A 27,375-nucleotide genomic window follows, 5' to 3' on the forward strand; every position below is an offset into this window, starting at 1 on the left:
CATAGCTTAGATAGTCGTTTTGTTCCCAGTTATCCCAGTTCCGCGCGGGGGGTGGGGTGACAGTTTCGGAGCCCTGTCTCTCCTCCCACCGCCATCCGCCGCACAGGGACAACGTGGGGCCCGGCTGAAGGCGGGACGGGTGCTCCCGTCGCCCGGGCGCCGTGGCCGACCCCTGCTGCCCGGCCTGAGGGGCAGAGGCCGCAGGGTAACGAGGCGTGCCGGCAGATGTGCGAGCAGGGCCGGCGGGGTGAGAAGCAGGGAGCGGGGGAGAACGGCAGGGCCCTTTCGGTTCCCCCGGGAGCAGCCGCAGGTGCCAGGCCACTCTCTGCCCTTTCCTGGCGCCGGCAGGAGCCTCTCGGCTTTTCGGTTTAAAAAAAAATTTAAAAAAATTAAAAAATAAAAGGAAAGCAATAACGAAAAAAAGAAAAGAAAAGAAAAAAACTTTCTAGAGCCTGTTTTTCGTAAAAAACAAAAACTAACAACAACCAAAACCCCCAACAAAACCCATCAAACTGAAAATACAAGCTCTGAACCGGCAAAAATGCTAAACTGGAAGCGTACTTTCTCCCCCGCCCCCCATTACTCTCAGCAAGCCGACAAAAAAATCAAAAAGGGTTATTTTTAAGCCGCTGCTGTTTTCATTAAATACGGGTCCTCCGGTGCTATCGCTCGTAAGTTTGTTTCCCGGGGGCTCTGCGCTTTCAGTTAGATTAATTAGAGAGGGCAGGAGGCGACGGGACTTGCGTACGTGCGACGCGTTTAGCGGCAACCTGCTCCGCAGCCTCCTTCCCCAAACGGAGCGGGGGTAGTGTTGGCGGTGCGGGAACATCCCTTCCTTCTGCCGCCTGCCCTCCCCTCACCCGGGGTTAGAAAAGGGTTAAGAAACTTGGCTGGAGAGATGAATGGCGCGGCGCGGGGAGGGGCCGGGCCGCGCCGCGGCGGGCGAGGTGGAAGGCGGGGAGGATCGCGGCTGCGGGTTAGGCTTTGAAAGTCAGCCTCACAGGCATTGCAGCAGAGCCCCGAGCCCCGGAGAGAAGCCAAGTGCAGCTCGCCGTGTATGTGCGCGGGGCCGGGCGGGGGGGACGGACAGACGGACGCGGAGCAGGGGGGTGGAGGCGGCGCGTCCTGCCCTCCAGCCGGGGCACCCAGCCGCCAACCTCGGCTTAGGGAAACACTGCCGTTTCCTGGACTCCCGCGCCGGGACTGGCCGCCGGAACCTTCATCTGCTCTGGCCTCTGGGCCGGGGCGGCGTGCGTGATCGCTGCCTGCGAGGGGGCCGTCGCCGAAGTCTATCTCGGAGGCGAGGTCGGTCGGCGGGCACTAGGCAACCCGCCTGGGAGGTGCTGCCACCGCTGCCGCGGCGGGGGGGCGGGGTGGGGGGGGCGATTGCGCGGGCCCGATGCGGGGTGAGTGCGGTGATCTTCCGCTGGCAGCCGTGCTGGCAGGCGGGGGAAATGGCCGAGCGGGGCGGGCCAGGGCCGCGCTGCCGGGCGCGGGCGGGCGGGGAGGCGGCGGCGGGGAACAATGCCCGGGTGAGCCCGGCGCGGGGCGGCCGCGGTAGCGGGGGTTGTTTCCGGTGACGGCTGCCCCTCCGGCACACGTCAGCCCTGGTGCGAGTTGAAAGTTTGCCTAGCTAGGGTGGGCTTGAGGGAACTGGAGGGGTAGAAAAGTTAGTAGCCTTTAACCCTAAGGCCGGTGAGTGTTTTCTCCAGCGCTTGCTGCAAGTCTCGGTCCTCATTTCGGAGGGACACACGCTTCCTCCTCCCGGTGTGCGTGTGAATTATTTAAAGAGCCGCAGGCTCGGTGCGCAGTGGCTGCGGTGGCCGGGGTGGCGCCGGCGGCCGCCCGGGGGTGCGGAGGGACCCGGCCTCGCCGGCCGCGGCCTCGCTGGCCTCCCGCCGCCGCCCGTCTGCTTTCACCGCAGCTGCTGGCAGGGCCACGCTTCCTTTCCTCTTTTCGCCTTGCCCCCGACTGTTTGTTGCCGCCCGCTCCACCGCTACCTGCGAGCGGGCAGCCTTTGCCTTGGGTGCCTATTCGATCGGCTGCTGTTGGTGGCACACGCTCGGCTCCCTGCTTCCCCTAAAGATGCCTTCTCATCGCTTCGGCCCCTTAGGGACGTCGCTGTTTCCTTTCTCGACTAAAGGTTACTTTTCCAGACGTGTTTGTGTGTCCGTGAAGCCTTTGTAAGGTGATTTTTTTTTTAAAGTTGGGTATTTTTTTCCTTTTCTCCCTATAGACCATGTTATTTGAGGCTGTTCTTTGTAAGCGTCAGTTGGTGATTAAGTTGGAAGGCAGCGAAACGTAAAGAAACGTAGCATGGGCAAAATAGGGGACAGCTTTGCAACGTGCGAACAGCCTTGTGCCTGTGCTGCACCTCTCTTTTTTTCCTTTGGTACTGCAGATTCTGGTGATTTATTAGGGTTTTAGTTTAAAGAAGATTTTGGCTAAAATGCCCAATGCATGTCGAAGATACTGGCAAAAACAATGACTTCTGGCTTTGGGGTTATGTTGTTGCTAGCAAAGCTGAACTGGAAGCTGTCCTCTTGTGCCTCATCTCTCTGGAATCTGGACACTATATTAGCACTGATTTTATTTTGAGGGAACCTGCATGCAGTGTCTGACAGCTTACAGGCTGATTAGAATTTAACTGAGTCATGGCACTATAAACGTTCAGAGATACTGTAAAGCTTTATTTAACAAAGAGTGCAAATCCATGCTGCGAAGACCTGTGGGGAGGAGGTAGTCACTTGTGGAAAGAGGATGGTCTGTCCATGAGTGAGTAGTAGAAAACTTTTTAATACTCAGGTGTGATTTACTGTTTCTGGGACTGACTGAATACACTAAAAAGTGACACATCAGGATGTCATATAACAAAGTTTTCTGAGTTGAGGCTATCTTGTAGTTAAAACCTGATTTAATGCTATCTGTGTAATTGCTGCTATACAAGCAGCAAGACTTGACATACGAGACAAGCAAAAGTTCTCAAGCAGAACGACATTCAGGCAGGTTAGGGGTTTTGGCTGCCTGGGGCAGCTGTCTTCCAAATTTGTGTTCAAGCAATCTGACTTATTTTATCAGTGGTCTCTTTGGCTATAGTTAACATTGGCTACAAAGTAAGACAGAACTTTGGCCTGAGCAAAATGCCTGTGTAAAGGGTGTACGTTTTCTGTTGAGTGGGATAGAAGCCGTAACAAGTAGTGACCGCATGTTTCAGGTGGGGGTGAAATCTGATCTCCTGTTAGACTGGCCTACAGTTCTGAGTTACCTAACGAGTGAGAGCTGTCAGTGGTTTGCAGACCTTTGCAGACCATGCATGCACAGAATACTAGAAACTGTCAAGTGCTAAACAGTGCTGGATCAATTTATTATTATTTTTTTTTCTTTAGGCAAAAAATCACCAGATGAAACTATGCTCTTCCTCACTGCTCCCTGTGCTCGTTTCTTTTTCTGAAGTGAAACATGCTAATCGAAATTGGAGGAAAATAAAATAACCAAAATTTAGTAATGCAAAACTATGTCGATAAAAAAAGTAAAAGTCAGCTAATGGTTTTATGTTGTAAACTTAGGTGAGTGATTTAAGCACTGGCTGTTGCAACCTGCAGTGTTTGATGGCTGTGTTTAGGGTGAATCTGTTCTGTAAAAGGCACCAAGGAATCTGTCTGTTTTTAAAGCGATGCAGTAGAGATTACAGAACTCAAACATGAATTAACTTTATGTTGAGTGTATTTGCCTGTAGGTTTTGCTTAATGTGGGATCGGTTTAAAAGATTTGACAAAGGCTTGCTTGCTTAAAGCTTGTTTTGTCTTTTCAGAGCTAACTTTATTTTTCTGGCTTTGAACACTGGCAAAAGGTTTCTGCAAAACTAGCTGCATTATTGTCAGCAGCAAGAGCACTGTTAATTTTACCAGGGACGGTGTGGGACAGTAAATATTAAAAAGACTGTTTTGTGTTGTGCCAAGCATATGTATAAACTTGCCCGAGGCAAAGCCAAAGAGTTGCAGTTCTCCTCGTCAGCTGAATTGCTCAAGGGCTGTGCTTGACACCTCCTTGCAGGGCTATCAACACAGACATGAAAATAAAAATATTTTATTAATTTTAAAATCGCTCTTCAGAACTTCAGTGAACCTCAGACACCAGATGATGTGTGGTTGTGGTGGGTTTTACTTTCCGTTTGGTTGTTTTCCCCTGTATTGGAATGTCTAGGGAGCAGGGGAAGAAGGTGGGGGAGGCAGTCCAGAAGAGAGACAGAGAAGGTGTGGGGGTTCCAGCTGGGCACCTGATATGGGGGGCACAGCTTCTTTTGAGCTTTGGTGGCTGACCTCCCCACAGTGGGGCTCAGCTAGGCCCCTCTTCCAACCTCCGGGCAGCACATGCTGAGCAGCAAGCTATAGGTGGGATAAACAGGAAAACTGTCCTGTGGCTTAAAAAAAGGATAAATACCCTTTTGGGACAAGAGGTGCAGATTTTGAACTATAAATCATTACTTCTCATCAGGGGTTTAATGACAGGCAAGTGGAAAGATAACACAGGCAGGGAATAAAGCCTGAACAGGAGGAAAAGTATAGAAGAATATGCACAAATGTACCAAAAAGATAAATGTAAACTTAACAGCCTGTCTAAACAGTCTTAAACTAAAGGCAAAGAGGTTAATGGTAACAGCTTTGTGGTTTGCTCTGTCTTGCTGCCAACAGGCCAAAAGGATAAGAACACTAGCTATCTGAACTGTGCTGGCCTGCTGTTGGCAAACGTGAGGAAAGCTATGAGGAAAGTATTTAAAAGGCTTGTGACATTGCTTCTGGAGATCATCGTGTTTGTTTTGCTGGTTGCATTTGAAAATACCAAATTAACAAATAAGGTGCTGTGGTTGGCAGGAAGTACTTTTGGTGGGCATCTGTATAAAAACTTTCATGCCTTCTACAAGGGGAAGATCTGCCTCAGGAAAAGCTAGCCAAAAGATTCCTTTTGGTAAAGATGAATACCTACACTTAAGTCTTTCTGGATTATTTATTTCGAATACTTAGAAATGCTAACTGACCTATTTAGCACTTGAAAGCATTAATTTGGTAGTTTATTTGGCTGTCTGTTGCAGGTCACTTGGCTTGATGGTTGGAGAAGGAGAATAGGACTAAGACTCATGTAAATAAATAGTAATGTGTAGAAAGGGAAAAAAGCAGTTGCTTAGCCATCTTAGTTTGGGTCAAGTCCCTCCTGGCATAGTCTTCTCATGTTACTGGAGCTCATCGCTCCTGTTCAATTGTCTGTCTTGAAAGAAACTTTTCATACCACTTATTTCTAAATGCTGTTGTCTTCAGAAGAGGATAAATCAATTTTACTTATAGGCAATATCAGATGAAAACCAGAAGTTAGCCATCTCCTAATAGTTTTCAAGAGGTTGTGTTTAGTGTAGAAAAGAAGATTGGTGTTGGGGAAGACTTCTGGAGGCCTGCTTTTCCTCCTCTGGAGAGAAAGTTATAAAGGGAGTCATCCTGAGAGATCAGACACTAGATATAAAAAGTTGCAGTCCTGATCATAACTATTATTTGAAAACAAATAAGTGTATGTTTTAATTCCCCTCCCCGCCCCCGAGTGCCTAATGCATGTCTGTGTTATGTGTCTTCCTCATAAAACAAGAGTACTTTTTGTTCTTGTTAGTGATAGGCTGATACTGCTCTGATGATGATTCCCCCCCAAGCAAACTTTTAAGATTCATGGCTATGGGCTTTTTATTTCTTCTGTGCCCTATACCACTGTGAAAAAGGAGTGGGAAAGGAAATTGAAAAGTCTTCTTCAGTGATGTAAAAGCAGGGCTTGCCTTAGAGATAGAAATGATTATTCTTGCCTCAGGAGATAGTCCTCTTGGAGTTTTGATCCCACTTTCAGCAGTTTATAACATGAAACAAATCAACATGCAAAACCAAAAAAGGAGGTACAAAGCAAGTGATCCAAGTATGAAGTTTTGAGGAATAAAAGTATTGTAGAAAAGTGGGATATTTTCTTTCCTTTTTTTCCTTCTTTCTTCTTTTCTCTCTCTCAAATATTACTGAAGAAATATTTAATTCTCCCTAGAAACAACAAGTTCTTGTGTTCTCTTTTCTCTCAACTCTTTCAAACCTTTTGTAGCTGTTTGGAACACTGCAAAGAAGGCTGTTTAATGCTGACCTAAAGGAAATTCTGTCTATATGTTGAACCTCGAAGGCAATACCTTGTGGAGTGTTTGTTGTTTTCTTTTCTTTTGAATTCCTCCCCCCCTCCCCTTTTTATTTCTCCTCTTTTTTTAATCCCCCTTTATCCTATTGGAAGTCTACCTTCTCCTGAAAGATGCAATGCTTTTCAAAACCACTTATTAGTAATGGAAAATATCTTGTCTACACCTGTATTATAGAACAGAAATACTGGAATGAAGGATTTTTCTCAAGTTAAGGTGACTCAAGGTGAATATATATTCATATATTTTAAATTTTTTTTTAATGTGGTGTAGAGAAGGCTTTGAACTATGTTTAGTACCACCCTTGTATCCCTAATTTCTCTGTTTATTTTGACTGTAGGTCTTTTTCTTGCCTGCCTCCCCATCCCCTGAACAGAATACAAATGTTGAGGATTGCTACTGCTCTGCTGTACAGAATGCCTTTTTATTTTGTGAGGTATATAAGGGAAGGATTTGAAACAGTGTCTGCATGTAGTATTTCAGGGTATTTACATATTCTTCAGTTTAACTGGATATGTTGCTTTGTTGGGTCTAGCATGATTCTGTCATTTCATGTACCTGAACCTTTGAATTGGTCTTCATTTGATGACAGCCCATTGACTATCAACACCTGTATCTCTCTTTTCCTCTCTTCCCCACCCCCACTCCTGGTAGCACATTGCCATCAGAGTTGAATATTTTCTCTAAGCTGGCTTTTGCCCAAGTGGTTTTGCTGATGGGGGGAACTGCTGAGAGCTGCCCCCAGTGCAGACGCTCCTCACTCTGCCCCTCTCCCCGCTGTATGCTCTTAGCCACCTGCAAGGTCCTCTGTGCTAGGGAAGTTGTGCGTTTGCAAAGCTTTTGTGTGCAGGTTTGTGTTTTACAACGAGAAGCCCAGAGGTGTGGAAAAGAGGAGAGGTGCTCTCCCTCTGACAAGCAAGAGGAGAAAGTTCATCCAAACAGAGGAGATAGTCTATCATTTGTTTATTTGTTTTATGGTGCTGGGTTGTTGCAGTTTGGTGTGGTGGTGTTTTTTTTGCAGGGGGATGGGGGGGTTGGTATCTTACTGTAGTAAAATATGCCTCTTAAAGCATAGTAAACATGCTGTTTGGGTGGTTACTTGGTGACAGAAGAGTGAACATAACCTTTCATGAATGAAGCTTGTCACAAGAACAAGCCTGCAGTAGTGTAAATAAGCGATCTGGGCTAGCTCTAAGTTTGCTGCTTTTAGCAGAAGCTCACTTAATAAGGAAGAAGTTCTAAGGCGTTTTTAAGGAGGTGTTAGTGATAACATCATCTACCTGTAATATTGTATAGGTTTTTATTCTCCAAGGTGAGAAAAAGGACTATTTAATTTTCTGCTGCTTTGGTTTTTCCCGATTTTGTAGACCCTAACATTGCCATCACCAGTTACATATATGCACACTGTGCTCTTCCTTGTGTGTATACTTAAATTAATAGCAGCTCTTTGCAAAATAAAGATTTGCTGTTCAGAGGTGCAAGTTTGAAGTATTATGTAGCAATTGCTTAACATGTCCCAGGTGTTTTTTTAAATGGAAGGAAGGGAAAGGACTGTGGCATAGAATCAGAGTTGAATGTGGATTTTGTTCTTGTGGAAATGCATCTAGATTTGAATTAAGAAGACAGTAAGTTTTTCCTGCTTGTACTGCTGGTTCTGTTTGGTAGATTTTTATTTCTGAAGTTCGGAGCCATATGTTTCATTTGAAATAAAAATGTTATCTCTACTTTTTACTAGTCAAAAAACATGGCTTTCTGTTGCACAGCTGAAGCTGATAGAGGTGCACTGGCTAGCAAAGCTGGTATGCAGACTTTCATAGGGTGATTTCTGCTGTTCTTTTCAGATCAAGCATGGAATTGTTGAGGAGGAAAATCGTTGTATCCTTTAACTCCTGAGGAAGGGCTTTCCTGATGGGACCACTTAAAAGGTAAATAGTTTGTTTGGGTTTTCTTCTTTGACTTGGGGTTTCTTTGTCTTGCCGAATTTGTCAGACAACTGTCTGCCATGAATAAGTCCTTGAGGATGATAATATATTTTAAAGCGATAAACTTACAACTTAATCCCTCTCTTTTACTATAAGCCTTTGTTTAGTGACTTCTGATTAAAGAGAAAGAAGCATTTTTGTTGGTGTTTGAACTTGTATGGAACTCACTGTGAGGTCCTGGTTGTTTGGGAGGCAAAGAGAAGAACTTGAATTACATGTAATTTCAGAGTCAAAGAGTAGACTAAATAATACTTAACATATTGAAATCTCATTTTAAAAATAGATCCAAATTGAGCTTTTGTGGCAAGGGACTGTCACAGTAAAATCATTATTAGATATTCTGTTGCAGTGGCTTGTAGGCACTGCTGTCAGTTTGTTTGGATCTGCTCCCTTGGTTCCCATTTCCTAAATCCTATTTTGCTTTGATACTAGGGAATAATTCCCCAAGTGTTGTCCAGTGATTGCTTATATATATATGCACTTTGGTTTGTGAGTAATTTTATTCACTTGAGTAGCCCCACTGTACTCAGTGGGCCTACATGAATGCCTAAGAACTTGAGAATGCTGATGAGCATAAAGAATACAATTTGGGCATGTAATGGTTGACAAGCAGTTGTTGTTTTGTTTCTGGTCTCTCTTAGGACTCATTTGCATTGCCTCCAGTGGCAACTTTTGTGAGCATTAGTAGGGAAGGTCTAGAAGCCGGAAGCAGTCTATCAAATCCCAGCCTGCAAAACTCCTCTCTGGTCCATTATAATGGCACAGATTGCAAATGGAAAGATGTTTTCCTTTTTTCTTTCTTTCTTGTTTAGTAGTAACTGTTACTTGGCTTCATTTTAATGTAACATTGATCTGCATGCTTCAGTTTGAGTGTCTCCAACACGGTAGAACATGGCAGAGTGAAATCAGTAGAAAATATCTGCGCTTTTTAAAGTTGAGGAGATACAGATTTCTCCAGAATTGGTGTTCTGAAAGTAAAGAGAATCCTGTATTTCCTATTTAGCCACTTAATAAAGAGATTTTTTTTTAATATTTATTTAACATTGCTATAGTGCTGCTTAGCTGTCTGAGCAATTTCATTTACAGGAAAGTTAATTGTGTTGCTTACTGGTCTCCGAGTCAGCAAGATAAAGCACTTTGCAACTGAACCTTAATTAATTAGCTATTTAAAACTGGAGAATTGTGATCAGCAGCAGATGGTCACTTAGGCAGCCTTAACAGATCTTAGTAGGCAGTGACTTTTGTGGCAACAAGCTTTTGAAATCGTTCACATCTTCAGAAAGAGCTTAAGTAATTCAAAGCTTTGTTTCAAAATCGTTACCTCTGTTTAGAGGCAATTCACTTTAGGCAGTGCTGCAGAAGTTTAAGCTGTAAAAAAGGGTCTTGACCAAATATTCAGCTTGTCAGTAAGGAGGTTAAGCTAAAGAGCTGAGAAAACTTGTTTGCCTGTGTATACATGGCTGCTAATACTGGCACACTTTGCACTCATGTTTCCTGTTCTAACCAGCATTATAAAGCTGTTATATGCTATGTCTTGATTAATTCTTTTTCTTTTTGGGATGAGGGAACAACTCTGGTTGTAAGTGCTAATTGTAGAATACCTATGTTGGCATACAAGTTGGCATTGCATACAGCTGCAAATAGCTTAAGTGTGGAGTGCAGTAGAGCCCTGTCTGGATCAGAAGTTTTGGTTTTGTCACTGGAATGAGATTTCTTGTTTTGAGTTCTGGATTGGGATAGTCTTTCTCCAAAAGAGTGCTGCTTGGCAAATGTAAGTGTTGATCCTGTTGATCAACAAGGAGGAAGTTCAGTAAGGGAGCAGTGTGACTCCGCAGTAGGCTGCCCTGGGAGGTTGTGGATGCTCCTTTCCTGGAGGTGTTCAAAGCCAGATTGGATAAGGGCTTGAGCAGCTGAGTCTAATTGAGTGGTGTCCCTGCCCATGGCAGGGAGGTTGGAGTAGATGACTTACAAGGTCTCTTCATCTAGTTTCACCCTCTACCTCCTCCCCCATTACCCCCTTTCATTTTCCCAAAGCAGCCACTGCTCCTCCCCACCACTCTGCTTCATCTTACTAAAGCAGCTCCTGCTCCCTCTATGCTATGCTCCACCCTGCCAAAACAGCTTCTGCTCCACCACCACCACTTTTGCACCCACCCCAGAGCCAGGGACAAGACCCTCAAACAGCCAAGCTGCCCCACAGAGGAGCTCAGCCTCAGTAAGGAGGCCCAGAGAGCACCTACGGATGATATTGGAGTAGTCATCAATCCTATTCCTACCTAGCCGGGGGGCCACCAGGCCCCCCGGCCTTTGTTGTCGTCACCACCACCATCACCCAGTGTGCACCATGAGGACTCACCAGTGATGAGAGGAGGATCCTCAGCCCAGATGGGCTCAGCTTAGGGCTTCTCCCTTACCTGGGGGGGGATTAAAAAGGGGAGTGGGTGGAGAGGGCAAAGTGGCTCACACCTGGGGTGGGAGGAGACTCCAACAGAGCCCAGGTGCTCTGGGATTTGAGGGGAAAATGGGGCAGGTGGGGTGGAAAAGGGGCAGATATGGTGGGAAAGGGGAGGTGGCAGGAGGGGATTTTAAAATAACTTTATTTTCCATAAATCTCTCACAATGTACAACTGCAGTTCATGGTTTGCTTTGCCTCCATGCAAAAAGAACAAACCCACCAATACTTCATAAAATAAAGCACAATGGTGGCTATTACAATGAAATCTTTCCATCGTTATCATTGTGCTTGGCAGGAAAATCTGTGCTTTTCAGATAAAGATAACAAGTTTTAACCAAAAAAAGAAAGTTCTGCAAGAGTGAATTTTTTCCCTGGATACCAGCAGACAACACCAGGATGATTAAGGGACTGGAGCATGTGCCTTACGAGGAGGGGCTGAGAGCCTTGGGGCTTTTTAGTCTGGAGAGGAGAAGACTGAGAGGGGATTTAATAAATGTTTGTAAGTATCTGAGGGCAGGACAAGGGGCAGTGGATATAAACTACAGCACAGGAAGTTCCACCTCAAACTGAGGAGGAACTTCTTCACTGCGAGGGTCGCAGAGCGCTGGAGCAGGCTGCCCAGAGAGGTTGTGGAGTCTCCTCTGGAGACTTTCAGGACCCATCTGGATGTATGCCTATGTGACCTGTGCTGGATTCTATGGTCCTGCTCTGGCACGGGGGTTGGACTTGATGATCTTTGAAGGTCCCTTCCAACCCCTAACATCATATGATCCTAAGATAGAGATGAGGATTGAAAACTAATAGTTGTAACTAACTTCTTAAAAGGAGGAGGTGGTGAGCAGGGTTGACAGAGGCAACCTTTAATTGATGAATTGGTTACTGTAAACCAATTAAGTCCTATTTTTAACTATAGGTTTCAGAGAAGAACAAATGGGTGTCTCATGATCTTTGGCTGATAGTATGTGCTTTTATTTTTGGATAAAACCCCCAAAGCCTGAGGCTATGAAGTTGCAAACAGAAAGGGGATTTTCTGCTGTTGTTTGGGTTTTTTTCCTCTTTCTCCTCCGAAGAGGGAGAAGTAAGTTCCTTCATTCTATGAAAAGCTCTGCTTTGCTTTTTCTGTAAAGCTGATTAATGTTTGGTTATATTTCATCTTTGAGGGCCAACGTAGTGCTTCTGTCTTGTCAGCCTAGGAAATTTGGTGAAGGGATTGGTAACTTGCAGAGTAGAGAAACATTCCTCATTCTTTCTGTAGCTTGGCATTTAATATTTTACAGCAAACTTTTAAGTTTAACATATTTGAACTGGTACTAGATAGGGTTAATAGGCTAGAACAAAAGGTCAAAGCATACGGCATTAGGCTTAATTAAGGGAGAGCAGGAGTGGCAGGAGTATGTGACAGTTAAATGGGTTTCCCACAGACTAATGTCTGTTACAGTGCAACCATGCCTCAACTTAAGTGGGTTATTTTGTGCAAAGGGCAGCAGTGATTAGCAGTTTGACACGCCAGACGTTTCTGGCCAATCCCATCTGTTTTAGAGGTTAAAAAAGCACACCTTTATGAGCTGATAGATTGATTTGTGTGCCTGTCTGGTAAAGATTAGAAGTCCAAGGCCGATGCTGTAAATGCCAGTTATAGAGCATTGTACTTTCTTCGTTGTTCTTTGTTTAAACTGGTAACTGTGTTGTAATGGGGCTAACAGCCATAAAAGTGACCATGCGACATGAAGAACGTGGCAGGGTTGCTGTGGCAAGAGTTTGGAGCCAGAAAGGTCTGGGAGGATCTTAGCCTCTTTCATCAGGTTTGCTTTGAATGTGAGCCTGTAGGCTTCGGTCATCATGCAGGGCTTTGCATGGAAGGGGAATCTAGCTTAACGCACTCCTGTGTAAGGCTCGCCCTTCTTCTGTACAGCAGTTGTTAGTTTACTTGTCCAGAGGTTATCTGCCTCGGCAGGAGCAGTTTTCCAGTTCCCAGCACAATTGGCTTGGGGAGCATTTCAGTACTTACAACATTTCAATATTGAACTTCATTACACTCTGTATCCTTCTCACTCTCCTGCTGAGCTGCAATGATACATGTGTATCCTGGTTTGGATTTTCTGGGTTGTTTAGGTTTGTTTTTGTGGTGTGGGGGGGTGGTTGTTGGTTTTGTTTCCCCCTTGTAGCTGTTACACTGTGGATAGTTTTTTCTGATTGTATCATGAGGTTGCCTGAAGCCTAAAATAAAATAGGTAGCGCAATAAGTCTTGACTGTTTCTTGTCATCTTTATGACTTTGTAAAGTCAAAGTTACATTACTATTAATATAAGACTATTAATAAATCGTTGATGCAATAAAACTGTTTTTGATAATGTTCAAGGTTCATGCATAGTTGAAGGTGATTATCCTATTTTAAAATCAAGTAGAGGTCAGACAGTATTGTAAGATAACTTACTGTGGCCCAAATGATATGTGATAGCTTCAGAACCAATGTTAGTTATAAATGTATTTTCTTGTAACATCAACTTCCTTTGTGTTTTATGAATAGCACTGAGGTGTATGTGCTCCCTTAAAAGTATTACTTAAAGCTGTCACTTTTAGATGACATTGTTTAAGTTTTATCTAGCCTTTCTTCCCTTCAAGCAGTGACACTTGTAGCTAAATATAACTGAGGAATAAACCTGCATGAAATTAACATTTGGCACCTTGCATTTAACATCCCTGCATTAACTTTTGGTCACCTGTTTCAAATTTTTTTGGCTTTCTTCTTCCAGACATGATTATCTTCCTCTTAGTCCTTATTTAAAGTAAAAACCAACCAACCAAGCCCCAAAGCAAACCCAAACACCCCCAACAAAAACTACTGTAGAATAATGACTTGATATCTGTACTGTAAAGACTTCATGTGCCTGAGCTTTACTTTTGCTGTAACAGATGTGGCCTGTTTGTGAAGACATTAACTTACTCATAAATCTAGAATTAATAGTCTTCAACTTAACTATGTAAAAGCCACCTTTAGTTTTTTCTTATGTTTCCATGGACGTCTCTTCACTTCAGTTCTGTTTGAAATGGCTGGAAATATTTTCAGTGTCCTTTAAGATGAGCAAGGCAACATCATTATCTTGAAGTTTATTTAGTAACATGGAGCTGAAATGGGCATATGCAGCATCATGTTCTCTATGGAATAATATCTATTTAAATGATTTGGATCTAATACATATTTACATGGGGGGGGGGAACCCATCTTGCCCTTCTCTGTGGGGAGAGAAGGTGAACAAGCATAAATTTTGTAATACTCATTGCTTCTCTTGCACTAAATCATACTTCAATTGCAGAAGGTTGTTGGCTTGAGACTTTTGTAGAAAGTGCTTGCCTAGTAAAGTGAGGATGCAAGGATATTTATCTAATTTAATGCAAGGAAAGTGTTGTCAGCTGCAGTGTATTGATATGGAATTGCCTAAACCCAAAAGCAGCCTTTCAGGTTATTTTATATACATATCTGTAACATTTTCATGGCTATAATATTCAAAATACAATTCTGAAGCAATCCATTAGGGAAGTGTGCATGAATGCTATATTTTTGGCTAATTTGATTGCTATTGATCATACCTGAGCCATTATCTAATATCTTGGGGAATGGGATGGGCACTGTGTCTGCTTTTCTGCTGTTTCAAGGCACAGCATACTTCATCAAGTTTCTTGCAGCGATCATTGTTAAAATCTTTATAATTGCTGCCTCAGTGTAATTAGCATTTCCTGCTCTAAGTGTAGCACAGACTCAGTAATAGAGTTTTGAGTATCATGCTAAAGATATATTAAGGACTGAGTACAGGGTATTTTCTTCTCATAACTTAATGATATAGACCAGTTCTGTTGATACAAAGTGGAAGTCTAGGCAGTGATACTTAGTTATTAAAAAAACCCCAAAATTTAAAGGGGCTTGGGCTTCTCTTTGAGTCTGTATACTTCATGGAGTACAGGGACATGGAGCTGGTACAGTGAGTCCTACTGCTCTGCTTTCATCATTGAATAAATCTCAGCAAAACTATTTAGAATCATAGAATCAGTCAGGGTTGGAAGGGACCACAAGGATCATCTAGTTCCAACCCCCCTGCCATGGGCAGGGACACCCCACACTAGATCAGGCTGGCCAGAGCCTCATCCAGCCTGGTCTTAAACACCTCCAGGGACGGGGCCTCGACCACCTCCCTGGACAACCCATTCCAGGTCTTCACCACTCTCATGGGGAAGAACTTCTTCCTCATGTCCAGCCTGAATCTCCCCACCTCCAGCTTCATTCCATTCCCCCAAGTCCTATCACTACCTGATATTCTGAGAAGTCCCTCCCCAGCCGCCTTGTAGCCCCCTTCAGATACTGGAAGGCCACAGTTAGGTCACCTCGGTGCTGACTTTTCTCCAGACTGAACAGCCCCAACTCCTTCAGTCTGTCCTCATAGGAGAGGTGCTCCAGCCCTTTTTGCTCATCCTCGTGGCTATAAGGACACTGCATGAAATATTCTGTAATTGTCAGTGAAGCAGCTGCATATTTTGTTTTAAATACCTCTTATTTTCTATTTTTGCCTTTCAGTTAGAATACTATAAAGTATTTGCATAGGATATTTGTATACCTTGATTTGCCATTAAACATGGAAAACAATTATGAAGTGTCCATTGTTTTAAACTGTGAGTAGCCTTAAAAAGAAGGACACACTCGCAGTCTTTGTTGTTTCACAGGACTTGCTTTTCTCATCTGATGAAAAGGTGAGCACTTGATTGCTATCCCTGACCCTATATGAACTGGGTAGAAAGGATGCTGCACCGTGCTTGTGTGAACTGGCCCACCATGGATTTCTCCTTATTTTCCATTTCCATACTCTTTGACCTTGTAGTTGTTGACTTTGGTCTGGAACAATTTCAAAGTCATGTAAATGAATGTAATTAAGGTATTGCTTATCATCTTAGAGTTCACAGAGATGCTTATTGGCTAGAAAGGTTTGTTTACTTAATATGGAAGGTTAATATAAGGTTAAGTTTTACTGTGTAAAATGGCTTCATAACGTTTTTATTCAGCAGCTGAAGAAAACAGTGTTTGAAAAGGCAAATAGTTTGATTTGACCTCCATGTGTTTCCTGCAGCATGCATTATTGGGAAAATTGTAGCTTCATTGCATAGTTTTGTTATAGTTTTCCTTTCTTCTCATTCTACAAAGGGGACCTCTCCAAACTATTTGTAGGCCTTTGTGTAGGAAAGGAGCTACATTTAGGAAGGAAGTGCAAAAATATTTGGCAGTAATTGCTATAAGTACCCCATCCACTTCCACTTAGGTCTTTTGTTCCCCCTTCCTCTTTGCCAGAATGGGATTCATGCTCTCTTCTTTGCTTCTCTTTTTTAACTCTGCTGCTGAAATAAGGTGAAGAAGCAACACACACAAAAAGGCAGCTACTGGTTTCTGCCTTCATTTCTTAGGCATTAGAAAGAACGGGACCTAATCATCCATTTTCTTTTCTGTAGCTCTCCCACACCCTTTTAATCTCCTGCTCTGCTCATGGGCATTTTTTAGACGTGCACCTCCCAGCTGGAGAAGCAGACCTCTGATGGGTGGGGAAGTCCAAACAAGTGTGTTCTGCCAGGCCTGTCTGTGGCTGAGAAGGAGAAAGCTACATGAAACTTAGAAGCTTCTCCTTCTGGAAACATTTGGTCAACATAGCCAGCAGTCCTCCTTGCCCATATTTTGCAGAGTATTTGCTATTGTAGTTTCTTTCTCATGCAACAAGAGTTTTCCATGGGCTCCTTACTGAGGTAGTGAAACTCTGCTTGCTAGAATTGTATGTGCTAAATTAATTATGCAATAATGAGAATATCTTTTAAAACATTCATTAATTCAGTGAAAAGTCTTATCTATTTCTGGCTTGTGAAGATAATCCCTATAACTCATACCCAAGAGCATCTTTCCTCTTTTGTCTTTGTAGGAGCTGAAGGCTCCAGGTTCTGGTTTACGCTTCATAAACATGCAGCTGGGACAATAGCTTGATTTATTGTATTTATTTATTTATTTTCCTGAATTTATAACAACAGTCATAACTTGAAGTTGTATAAAAGTGCTCTCAGAAGAGAGATAAGCAAAGTCTCTCTTGGGCAAGATGTGAGAAAGATAAGCTGAAGTTCAAAACCAGGAGGGTGGGTGGCTGGGAGGAGGAACACCACAGATAAGTGTGGAGTCTTTCACCTTTGAATTTGGAAAGAAGGGTGGTGTTGACTTCAGTAAGGCCAACATTTTGAATTCCAAGATCATGTGTTAAAGTCCTAGAACTCCCTGAATAATGGAGGTGCGTGGTTATGGGGTGGAAAGGCAAACTCAGCTGAAAAATGTCCTTTATTTCAGGCCCTATTTATGGTAAAGGAAGGATCTATGCACCGTTGGCATTCACTTTTGCTCAGCTAACACAGTAAGAGCAAATCTGCTTCAAACTGCTTAACAGTGACCATGTTAGGAGAGTGCAAAACTTCTTGAAGAACAATTTGCTCTTTCTGTTGGAGGTCAAGATGATTTCTCAAGCATACATTCTGGTCCTCTTAAGGTTCTTCTACCTTAAGTTTTCCATTGCTACAAAATAAAATGCAAAAGGAACAGCACCTGAACAAGAGGACACAGTCTCAAGCTGCACCAGGGGAGGTTTAGGCTGGATGTTAGGAAGAAATTTTTCACAGAAAGAGTTATTGGCCATTGGCATGGGCTGCCCAGGGAGGTGGTGGAGTCACCATCACTGGAGGTGTTTAGGAAGAGACTGGATGGGGTGCTTGGTGCCATGGTTTAGTTGATTAGATGGTGTTGGGTGATAGGTTGGACTCGATCTCAAAGGTCTTTTCCAACCTGGTTGATTCTATTCTATTTTATTACATTGTTGTAATGACATTTTGTAACCTCTCTGCACTCTCTCTCAGGTTTTGCTGTTGAGGTGAAAAGATAAGTTTGTGCAGGGTAACTTGTACTGTTGACTGAACTCTGGTTTGATCATGTCTTCTGGATATAGCTCTTCAATACAGCTGTCCTGAGTGTTTGCTCAGTAACATTTTTTTAAGTTAGTCATATGCCCAAGGCTATCTCAGCATGCATATGACTGAACTGGTTTTTGATCTGAAATGTGTAAAAGGTCACTTTCCCAAACTTTGTCTTCTGGATGTCAAGTTTTATCATTAGTTTTCTACTGGGAATTCCCTTAATGGGAAAAGGGTCTGTTCAGTGTGCCCTTCAGGCTTTCCAGGCAATTTCACTTTTGCATTACCCTGTTCTGGTTTTGTTTTCAAAGTATTTCAATGTGCAATAAAGGACCTGAACAGTGTTTGGACACTTCTTTTAGGTAACACTGGATATTTTGGATTATAATTCTGTGTGGTTCCTCTAGGTCTGATGCTTTCAGAGCCTTGTCGAAGTAAATACCAGCTATATTTTGTCCCTCCAAAACTGAACTTAAGCTTTTAAGCACATCTTAAAATACCCTCTTTGTGCTGATGACCATGCTATTTCTGTGTCTTCTACCTTAAGACTTTGTTGTTTTTGAGGAGAATCACACATGCTTCATGAGATACCAGGAGCACTGGAACAATCAAATTTCCTCTGTTGCAGCCTTTTAGTGCTATTGTAGGCCATTGTTTCTCTTGACTGCTTCAGTAGATAATCAGTTACTCTTTTGGATAATGGATTGTATGAATTTAACATATAAACATGCTCATCTCCTCTTCCTGTCCTCCTTAAAGGTCACTGTACAGGAGGGAAAGTTGAGTCATGGACTATAAACACTTGTAGATTGGCTATCTCATCTAATTGTTAATTTGTTGCTTGGTGGTGTGGCAGGTGGACTTCCATCAGGTTTACCCACAGCAGTGCTACTGACCTCAGTGATCTGCTCCATCCCTTCCCTGTAGTAGGATGGCATAAGTCAGGGTGTTACCTTCTCACCTGATGCCCTTCCTCACTGAACAAAGAGACTTGCTTGGAAATGCAGCTGTTCTGAGTGTATCATACAGCTTATTGCTGTGAAAAACTTGCCTTGCTTTTTTTTTTTTTGCCAACTTACTCATGTCTTGTGGAAGTCAGAACGCTGACAGGATGCCCTAGATTGTAGAAATAGCAGTGGTTGTTTAAATAATTCACAAAAGTAATGTAAAATACTGGAATGTTCTTGAATACTGCAGTTATTGTGCTTCAGTATCAGACTGTAGATAAGAAACAAACCCATTGAAAGGGCACGTGACAAGAGAGACACTGGAGCTGGTGATCCCAGGAACATCAAATACTCTTAAGACTGGGAGGGAAGTAATGAATGTTGGGTTTGTGTTTTTTTTGTTTGGTCACTTCCTGAACACCTGTTGTGCTGTACTGGAGATGATGCATGTAGTGTCGGGGTGGTTGTGTGGCAGTTGTTGTATTCTATCTGGACTTCAGCAAGGCCTTTGACACCATTCCCCATAGCAAACTCCTGGCCAAGCTGTCAGCCCATGGCTTGGACAGCAGCACTCTGAGCTGGGTTAGGAACTAGCTGGAGAGCTGAGCCCATAGAGTGGTGGTGAATGGTTCCACATCCAGCTGGCAGCCAGGCACTAGTGGTGTCCCTCAGGGATCAGTTCTGGGTCCCATCCTGTTCAGTATCTTTATCGATGATGTGGATGAGGGGGTTGAGTCCGTCATCAGTAAATTTTCAGGTGACACCAAGTTGGGAGCAGGTGTTGATCTGTTAGAGGGTAGGAGAGCTCTGCAGAGGGACCTTGACAGGCTGGACAGATGGGCAGAGTCCAACATGATGACATTCAACAAGTCCAAGTGCTGGGTGCTGCAGTTTGGCCATAACAACCCCATGCAGAGCTACAGGCTGGGGTCAGAGTGGCTGGAGAGCAGCCAGACAGCAAGAGACCTGGGGGTACTAATTGACAGCTGGCTGAACGTGAGCCTGCAGTGTGCCCAGGCAGCCAAGAAGTCCAATGGCATTTTGGCCTGCATCCGAAATAGTGTAGCCATCAGGAGCAGGGAAGTCATTCTGCCCCTGTACACTGCACTGCACACCTTGAGTACTGTGTCCAGTTCTGGGCCCCTCCGTTTAGGAAAGATGCTGAGCTGCTGGAACATGTCCAGAGAAGGGCAACAAAGATGGTGAGGGGTTTGGAGCACAGCCCTGTGAGGAGAGGCTGAGGGAGCTGGGGTTGCTTAGCCTGGAGAAGAGGAGGCTCAGGGGAGACCTTACTGCTCTCTACAACTACCTGAAGGGAGGTTGTAGCCAGGTGGGGATTGGTCTCTTCTCCCAGGCAACCTGTGACAGAACAAGAGGACACAGTCTCAGGCTGTGCCAGGGGAAGTTTAGGCTCGCGGTGAGGAGAAAGTTCTTCACAGAGAGAGTCATTAGCCATTGGATTGGGTTGCCCAGGGAGGTGGTGGAGTCACCATCCCTTGAGGTGTTCAAGAGGGGATTGGACGTGGCACTTGGCGCCATGGTTTAGTAGTCATGAGACAGGTTGGACTTGATGATCCTTGAGGTCTTTTTCAACCTTATTGATTCTGTGATTCTAATACAAATTTCAATTCTGTATTTAAGACCTCTTATCAAATGGTCTCCTACATTCCTGTTTGGAAGCTTTAGGGCAGAGGGCCATATATAGAAACTTTACCGAAAAGTAATGAAAGAAGTCCTGGAGAGGGTAAGTTGTGATGACTTTGTGTACTTTCCTGTCTTTCTGATGAGTGAGAGCCTTACACTTCCTGGGTAAACCAGCTGTCACTCAGATCAATCAAATGTGAAATTTCTGAATGTGTCCCTTGCAGAAAACAGTCCTGCAAAAATGATGCTTGGAGGCTTCTCATGATTTGAAAAGTACAAATGATGCGGTGCTTTGCTGCTGCAATAAAAATGAGATGGAGAGACAAACACAGGCTTTCAGCCTGCATAAACACACTTACTAATTAAGATAAGGGCAAATATCCCTATGATTTTCTCTGTTATCAGTGGGCTGTATATTTAAAAAGTGCAGCAGTAAACATTATTCATGAACTCGCATTTCTAAAGTCTAGCTCCCCACACATGCACTGATGGTGTATTCCAGCACTGTTCCTGTAGCTGTTATTTACAAGTGAATCACTTGGGATATGTAGAAATAAGTGGTTATTACTAAAATGAGATCACAGAGGAGAATTAAAAGGTATAGTATCTTCTGTATGCTTTTATTAACTCCCTGGTTACTGTTTATGCTCTTTAGTCTTTGCAGATTGCACATGCGCTGCCCAGGGAGGTGGTGGAGTCACCGTCCCTGGAGGCGTTCGAAAAAGGATTGGACGTGGCACTTGGAGCCATGGTTTAGTTGTCAGGAGGTGTTAGGTAGTAGGTAATAGGTTGGACTTGATGCTCTCTGAGGTCTTTTCCAACCTGGTTGATTCTGTGTGCATAATTGTAAATATTTCCCCTACTTGGAAATGCCTAAGTGGTTGGTTTGAGTTTTCAGTGACCATGGCACAACCAGGAGGGTGGTCTCTCATTCACTTTGACCAGCACTGAGTATTCTGATACTATGTGATCTGTGCTGTTAGCCAGTCAGCAATGTGTCTGGACTAATGTCAGGACTTTTTGAGGACTTTTTGAGGTAGCTGTCCATAATTTAAATACTTTTTATGTAAGAGGCTTTAAATAGTAGTATCATAGAATCAGTCAGGGTTGGAAGGGGATCATCTAATTCCAACCTCCCTGCCATGGGCAGGGACACCCCACACTAGATCAGGCTGGCCAGAGCCTCATCCAGCCTGGTCTTACACACCTCCAGAGACGGCGCCCTAAGCAGCTCCCTGGACAACCCATTCCAGGGCTTCACCACTCTCATGGTGAAGAACTTCCTCCTCACCTCCAGCCTGAATCTCCCCACCTCCAGCTTCATTCCATTCCCCCTAGTCCCATCACTACCTGACACCCTGAGAAGTCCCTCCCCAGCCTTCTTGTAGCCCCCTTCAGATACTGAAAGGCCACAATTAGGTCATCTCTGAGCCTTCTCTTCTCCAGACTGAACAGCCCCAACTCCTTCAGTCTGTCCTCATAGGAGAGGTGCTCCAGCCCTCTGATCATCCTCATGGCCCTTCTCTGGACACCTTCCAGCATGTCCTTATCCCTCTTGCAATGGGGGCTCCAGAACTGGATGCAGTACTCCAGGTGGGGTCTCACCAGAGCTGAGCAGAGGGGGAGAATCACCTCCCTTGACCTGCTGCTCTTGATGCAGCCCAGGATCTGATTGGCTTTCCCGGCTGCAAGTGCACACTGAGAGCTCGTGTTGAGTTTCTCGTCCACCAGCACCCCCAAGTCTCTCTCCTCTGGGCTGCTTTCCAGCCAGTCACTGCCCAGCCTGTATTTGAGCCTGGGATTGCCTCCACCCAGATACACTATAAAGTTTTTTTTTTTTATTTAAAAGAATCAGCCTTTCTTTGTCTTGGTAATAATATCCATGCCTGCTCCCTCCCAAGTGTAAGATAAACTTGGTAATTTGTTTTAATATATTCCACAGCAATCATTTTCAGGCATTGTCTGTGGGCATATTAGTAGAGCAATCTGATTAGAAGAGATGTGAAGAGAAGCTTGGCTTGCCTTGAGAGTATATTGAGAAGATGCCTGAGCTGTGCTAGTCTGAAGAACTTGCTATTTTTTCAATGTTTAGGAGAGAGTGAGTGGATGAGGTGGAGGAAGAATGAGTTGGGTCTGTCAGTGGGTGCTCTTTTAGAGGCATGGGGTTTCTGTGGGTTTTTTTTACTTACTAGTCCCTAAGTTCTTGGAACTTGGAGGACATTGTTATTTGTGTCACTGGAAATACCACTTGTTGGAGAAATAAGGATGTTGTCATAATTTGACACCTACACTTCTGTGTGGGCAAGAGGGAAAAGATCCCTTTGGGCTTGCTTGAGTGTCCTTTAATTCTATAACTTGTTAAACAATTCCGAAGAAAGAGCAACCATCTTGAGGGAAAGGTGCTGTGTGAAACGTGCATTAGCAACAGGACTGTGTGCAAGGCTTCTGAGGGTTTTTTTCTCTTGAGGAAGAAGACAAGCTGCTGGAACCCTCTCAGTGTCCTGAACATTGAGTCTGCTCTCATTTCTGAGACTGCATACTGCTAGGAACCAGTGGGAAAACATGCTACTCTGGGGCTGAGAGCACCACTGGGAGAAAGTTGTGTAACTGTGGTGTAGTGTAAAAGGTAAAAAACGGGATGTTCTGTCTTGTGTGAGCTGTCAGCATTGCACAGGACTTGCAGAGTCTCTTCTGCACCACTCCCTACCCCCACAGGCTGCACACCTCTTTTTTGGTACTTTGTTGACATGACCGTAGCTTCAAAACATGTCTAGGGTATGAACTCTTACAAGTGAAAAACAGACAAAATGTGAGGTGTGACCAAAAAATACATAGTAGTTCTAGGCAGCAAAATAAAGCAAGAGATCCATGCTGTACCTCCCAGCTCTGTGCTGCTGTTGTGTTTTCTTTTTATAAGCCTTGCAGCATTTAATTAGATGGCTTTATGTCCCCAACTGTGGCACAAAGTACATAGAATAGCATGCATGCTTGTAGGAAGTTGCAGGTCTTGGCCTGTGAGTGCTGTGTTCTGCTCCTGTATACAAGGGTGACTCTCTCTGTTTGGTGGTGGTTTTGGGGGTTTGTTTGTTTGGCTTGGTTTGTTTTGGGGGGGTTTGTTCTTTGTTTTTTATATGTGGAAAGGGTATGATGCAAGTCTGTGGCAGACTGACTTCCATGTCCTTGCTGCCTCCAGTAGTGGAACAGACAGGCTCAACAGGGATATCTGGGCAGAGAGAGGGTAACAAGTATCCAGACTTGAGTTTAAAAATTAATCTGGGAAGGACATTCTAAAAATAGATTACAGCATGTGACCACTTACCTGTGAGAGAGAGAATGTGGAAGGTTTTGGTCCTAAAAAGAGACTTTTTCGAAGGATAGCTCTGTGTCTCTTTTCAACATGCCAAATTACCTGTTTGTGATGCTTGAAAATTCTATTCCTGTAATGAGGGAAATCTGTCTTGCCTTCACTACCTCCAGCTCTTGAAAGTTTTGATGCTGAGTGTGAGAGAGCAACTAAAGTGTAACACCTCCAGATTTAGGGGAGATAGCCTTGCTGTGCTTGCAGAAAGTGGGCTGCTCGTTAAAGGCTGAGTTTGTACCCAAGCAGTTAACACTTCTTAAGTATGCTAACAAACATGTAAGTACTGCATTTGTTTAATGGCTATATTGCACTAAATGTGCCTTCTCCAGGGAGGATGGTCAGTCCCTTAACCATACTGTGCACCGATTCCATTGTGAGCTCAGCATGAGAACTGGTGAAACTGCAGGATCTTCTGCAAGCTGGTGCTTTGGTTATTGTAATTTGCTGTAAGAGGAACAAGTATATTCTATACAAGGAAAAAGCTACTTCTCCCCTCCCAGGTCTGACTATGGTTTTAGTTTTGTATGCTGATGATTGTTTTATAATACAGAAATTGTAAGAGGAATTAATACTCCACTGTGTTTTGGAGGACAAAACCACAAGCACACAGGAAAACAGAGTGAAAATGGGATTGTTTACATGTGTGGGATTAAAATATGGGGACTTAAGTTGAGCTGAACATCCAGAAAGCAGGTCTGTGGCAAGAATACACCCATTCCAGAGCCCCATAGCCTTACATCACCATTGCTGGATGTATGTTCAGTCCAGCACTGACGAATACCTGACTGTAGTTGCATGGATGAGTTATTGAAATAGAATAAAAAAGTATATAAGAAAAGATGCTTTCATAAAACTAGGGAGGAGAAGGACAACACCTTTCTAGCAGTGCACTACATTAAACTAGCCTGTATATCGGTGAGAGACAAAGGTAAGACCAGGTAAGGCAACAGGCAATCTTCTCACTAGACAGTCTTCACTGAGAAATACATAGAGTAGATATTCTTAGTTACTTTTTCATCTTTTTCTCTCTTCTTGCTAGACTTATGGAATAGGTGGCTCCTTGCATGACTTGTGGGATGCAAGAAATTGAAGTATTTCTCTTACTTGACCTCCTAGTGTAGAGGCAAACATTGTTGCCTGTGCATGTGGCCAAGGCAGTTAGGCTTCAATGTGGTTATGAGCGGGGGTTATCAAAGTAGAAGATGTTTTTTGAGTCAGACATATGAGATATTCTGTTCTAGTTTTGCTGAAGGAAATCTTACTAAATCAAGAAGCCTGACTCCTGTTGCATTCTTTCATTGTAAAATGTGACTCTCTACAGTTAATAAGTGACTCTCTTAGCCTAGAATTGCATGAAAAGGCACATTCTACCACAGTAACCTCTGAATGCGTTGAATCATCTAAACTAATCAACAACAACAAAAGCTTACATCCCCTCCCCCCCAAAAAAAGAGAAAATTAACAGTCTTCCTGAATTCAGCTTGTAAGTTTTTTCATACCTGGTGAAACTTTAAATGACTTAGAAGTTAATGTGCAGGACACAAAAGTTTTAACAAACTCAGGCAATTGGTATTTCACCTAATAAGCCATTCTGTTGTCCAGAAGTACTCCATAGCCAGAAAGAGCAGATAGGCATGGAAATGTTAGCAGCATTTGGATGAGAGGCATCAATTACAAGAAGCAGATTAATGGCATAAGTTCAGGTTCCTAGGACTTTCCTGACTTAAACTGAATTAACAGTAAGGAGAGACAATAGAAATACACTGTTTATTTTGCCACTGTAGAGGTTTTGTGTTTGTTTTTGGTGGTGGTGATGGGGTTTGTTGGGTCTTTTTTTGTTTCTTTTTCTTAGGAGCAACTTCATTCTAATATTGAAGTGTATCAATTTATTTAAGTTCAGAAAACATGCACTGCTTCTTAGGGAGGTATGGCAGAAGCAGGCATTGACAGTTTTTTCAAGTTTTGTGTAGGAGTTCATTCTCTACTTCATCAAATTTGTCAAGAAATGCTGATGGGCAGAGTCCAAGGCCATGAGATTGAACACATCCAAGTGCCGGGTTCTGCACATTGGCCACAGCAGCCCCATGCAGAGCTACAGGCTGGGGTCAGAGTGGCTGGAGAGCAGCCAGGCAGAGAGGGACCTGGGGGTGCTGGTTGATGGTAGGCTGAACATGAGCCTGCAGTGTGCCCCAGCAGCCAAGAGGGCCAATGGCATCCTGGCCTGCATCAGGAACAGTGTGGCCAGCAGGAGCAGGGAGGTCATTCTGCCCCTGTACACTGCACTGGTTAGGCCACACCTCAAGTCCTGTGTCCAGTTCTGGGCCCCTCAGTTTAGGAAGGAGGTTGACTTGCTGCAGCGTGTCTGGAGAAGGGCAACAAAGTTGGTGAGGGGTTTGGAGCACAAGCCCTATGAGGAGAGGCTGAGGGAGCTGGGGTTGCTTAGCCTGGAGAGGAGGAGATTCAGGGGTGATCTTATTGCTGTCTACAACTACCTGAAGGGTGGTTGTAGCCAAGTGGGGTTTGGTCTCTTCTCCCAGGCGGCCAGCACCAGAACAAGAGGACACAGTCTCAGGCTGTGCCAGGGGAGGTTTAGGCTGGATGCTAGGAAGAAGTTCTATACAGAGAGAGTGATTGCCCATTGGCATAGGCTGCCCGAGGAGGTGGTGGAGTCGCCATCACTGGAGGTGTTCAGGAGGAGACTTGATGGGGTGCTTGGTGCCGTGGGTTAGTTGTTTGGGCGGTGTTGGATTGGTTGATGGGTTGGACGCAATGATCTTGAAGGTCTCTTCCAACCTGGTTTATTCTATTCTATAGAAAAGTGGTTTGAAGCCTGCAGCCTCTCAGCTGCTGAACAAACCCAAGCATCTTGCTTTTTAAACTCATTGCAATGCTTCACCTGAATCAAAATGAGATAAATGCCCCTTTAATACTCTTGGGGTTTGTGGGTTTTGTGGTGGTTTGGGTTTTGTTGTTGTTGGGTTGTTTGGTATTTTTTAATGTGTATGGTGTAGAAGCATCACTTAACAGCAGGAGGAGTGGGTTGAGGGTAGGAGGCTCAAGGATTAGATTGCACTAAACTAATAAATCTCTGAGCAGAAATGGGCACTTCCAGAGAGATGAATGGCAATAGGAGAGGTGGAGTTGTGTATGTTGTGGTTTCAGTGGTGCATTGTGTGTTCAGTGCAAATGCATTGGGTTGAAGCAACTTTTTCAGACATCTTAAAGGGCCCTGGATAGTCTAAACATTTGGGTTCTCTGCTTGATGCAGAAGGGCAACTTGCAGCTGTGCAGAAGAGTGAAACCTTGGCCTGTCCCTCCTGTAGGTTGCTGGAATGTAGCTCACTGCCACACATGACAGGAGTGAGCAAAGGGCATTGGGATCTGCAGTTCTGGGGGCATTTTTTCTTTAACATGGTGTGGTGGGTTGCAAATTACCCCCCAACATTAAATATGCCAGACCAGCTCAGTTGGAAGCTAATGAAAGCTGTATTTACAAGCAAAACTGCAATCTACAACAAAATGCAATGAATATGTACAAAACATACAGTACTCACAATTAATGAACAGCACAAGGATCCCTCCTGGTCAAAGACCAGGTGAGCTGCTAATGGCTTCTCCCTCCCTGCCTCCTCCTTACCACCCCCATATACAAAGAGACAAGAGCAGAGAAGTTAGAACTTAGCCAAAACAATGCAGCCAAGGTCAAGCAGAAGCCAGCAGAAGCACAAAGTTAGTATCTCCCAGAGTGAAGAGGCAAGGAGAGAGATTGTTTTGCAAGGTAGTTTAAGTCCTTTATCCCTTCCAAT

The 27,375-nt window shown here is 44.0% G+C and overlaps 1 protein-coding gene across 6 annotated transcripts in view; it reads left to right on the forward strand.

The window, feature by feature from the left end:
* The first annotated feature begins 660 nt into the window (after positions 1–660).
* Positions 661–27,375, forward strand: part of NRIP1 (nuclear receptor interacting protein 1) — an 85,166-nt gene continuing 58,451 nt past the window's right edge. For 2 of the 6 annotated variants that reach the window (XR_008462491.1, XM_054165787.1), the window contains exons 1-2: positions 661–1,055; positions 8,047–8,130. The gene's annotated coding sequence lies outside the window, so the exon portion shown is untranslated. Of the gene's footprint in view, positions 1,056–1,081; positions 1,306–1,597; positions 1,696–1,839; positions 2,189–8,046; positions 8,131–27,375 lie in introns of those variants that run through there. The other 4 variants (XM_054165789.1, XM_054165791.1, XM_054165788.1 and 1 more) reach the window with 4 other exon arrangements.

This window comes from Dryobates pubescens, chromosome 12 (genome assembly GCF_014839835.1).
Source record: "Dryobates pubescens isolate bDryPub1 chromosome 12, bDryPub1.pri, whole genome shotgun sequence".
In the NCBI taxonomy this organism is placed as follows: domain Eukaryota; kingdom Metazoa; phylum Chordata; class Aves; order Piciformes; family Picidae; genus Dryobates; species Dryobates pubescens.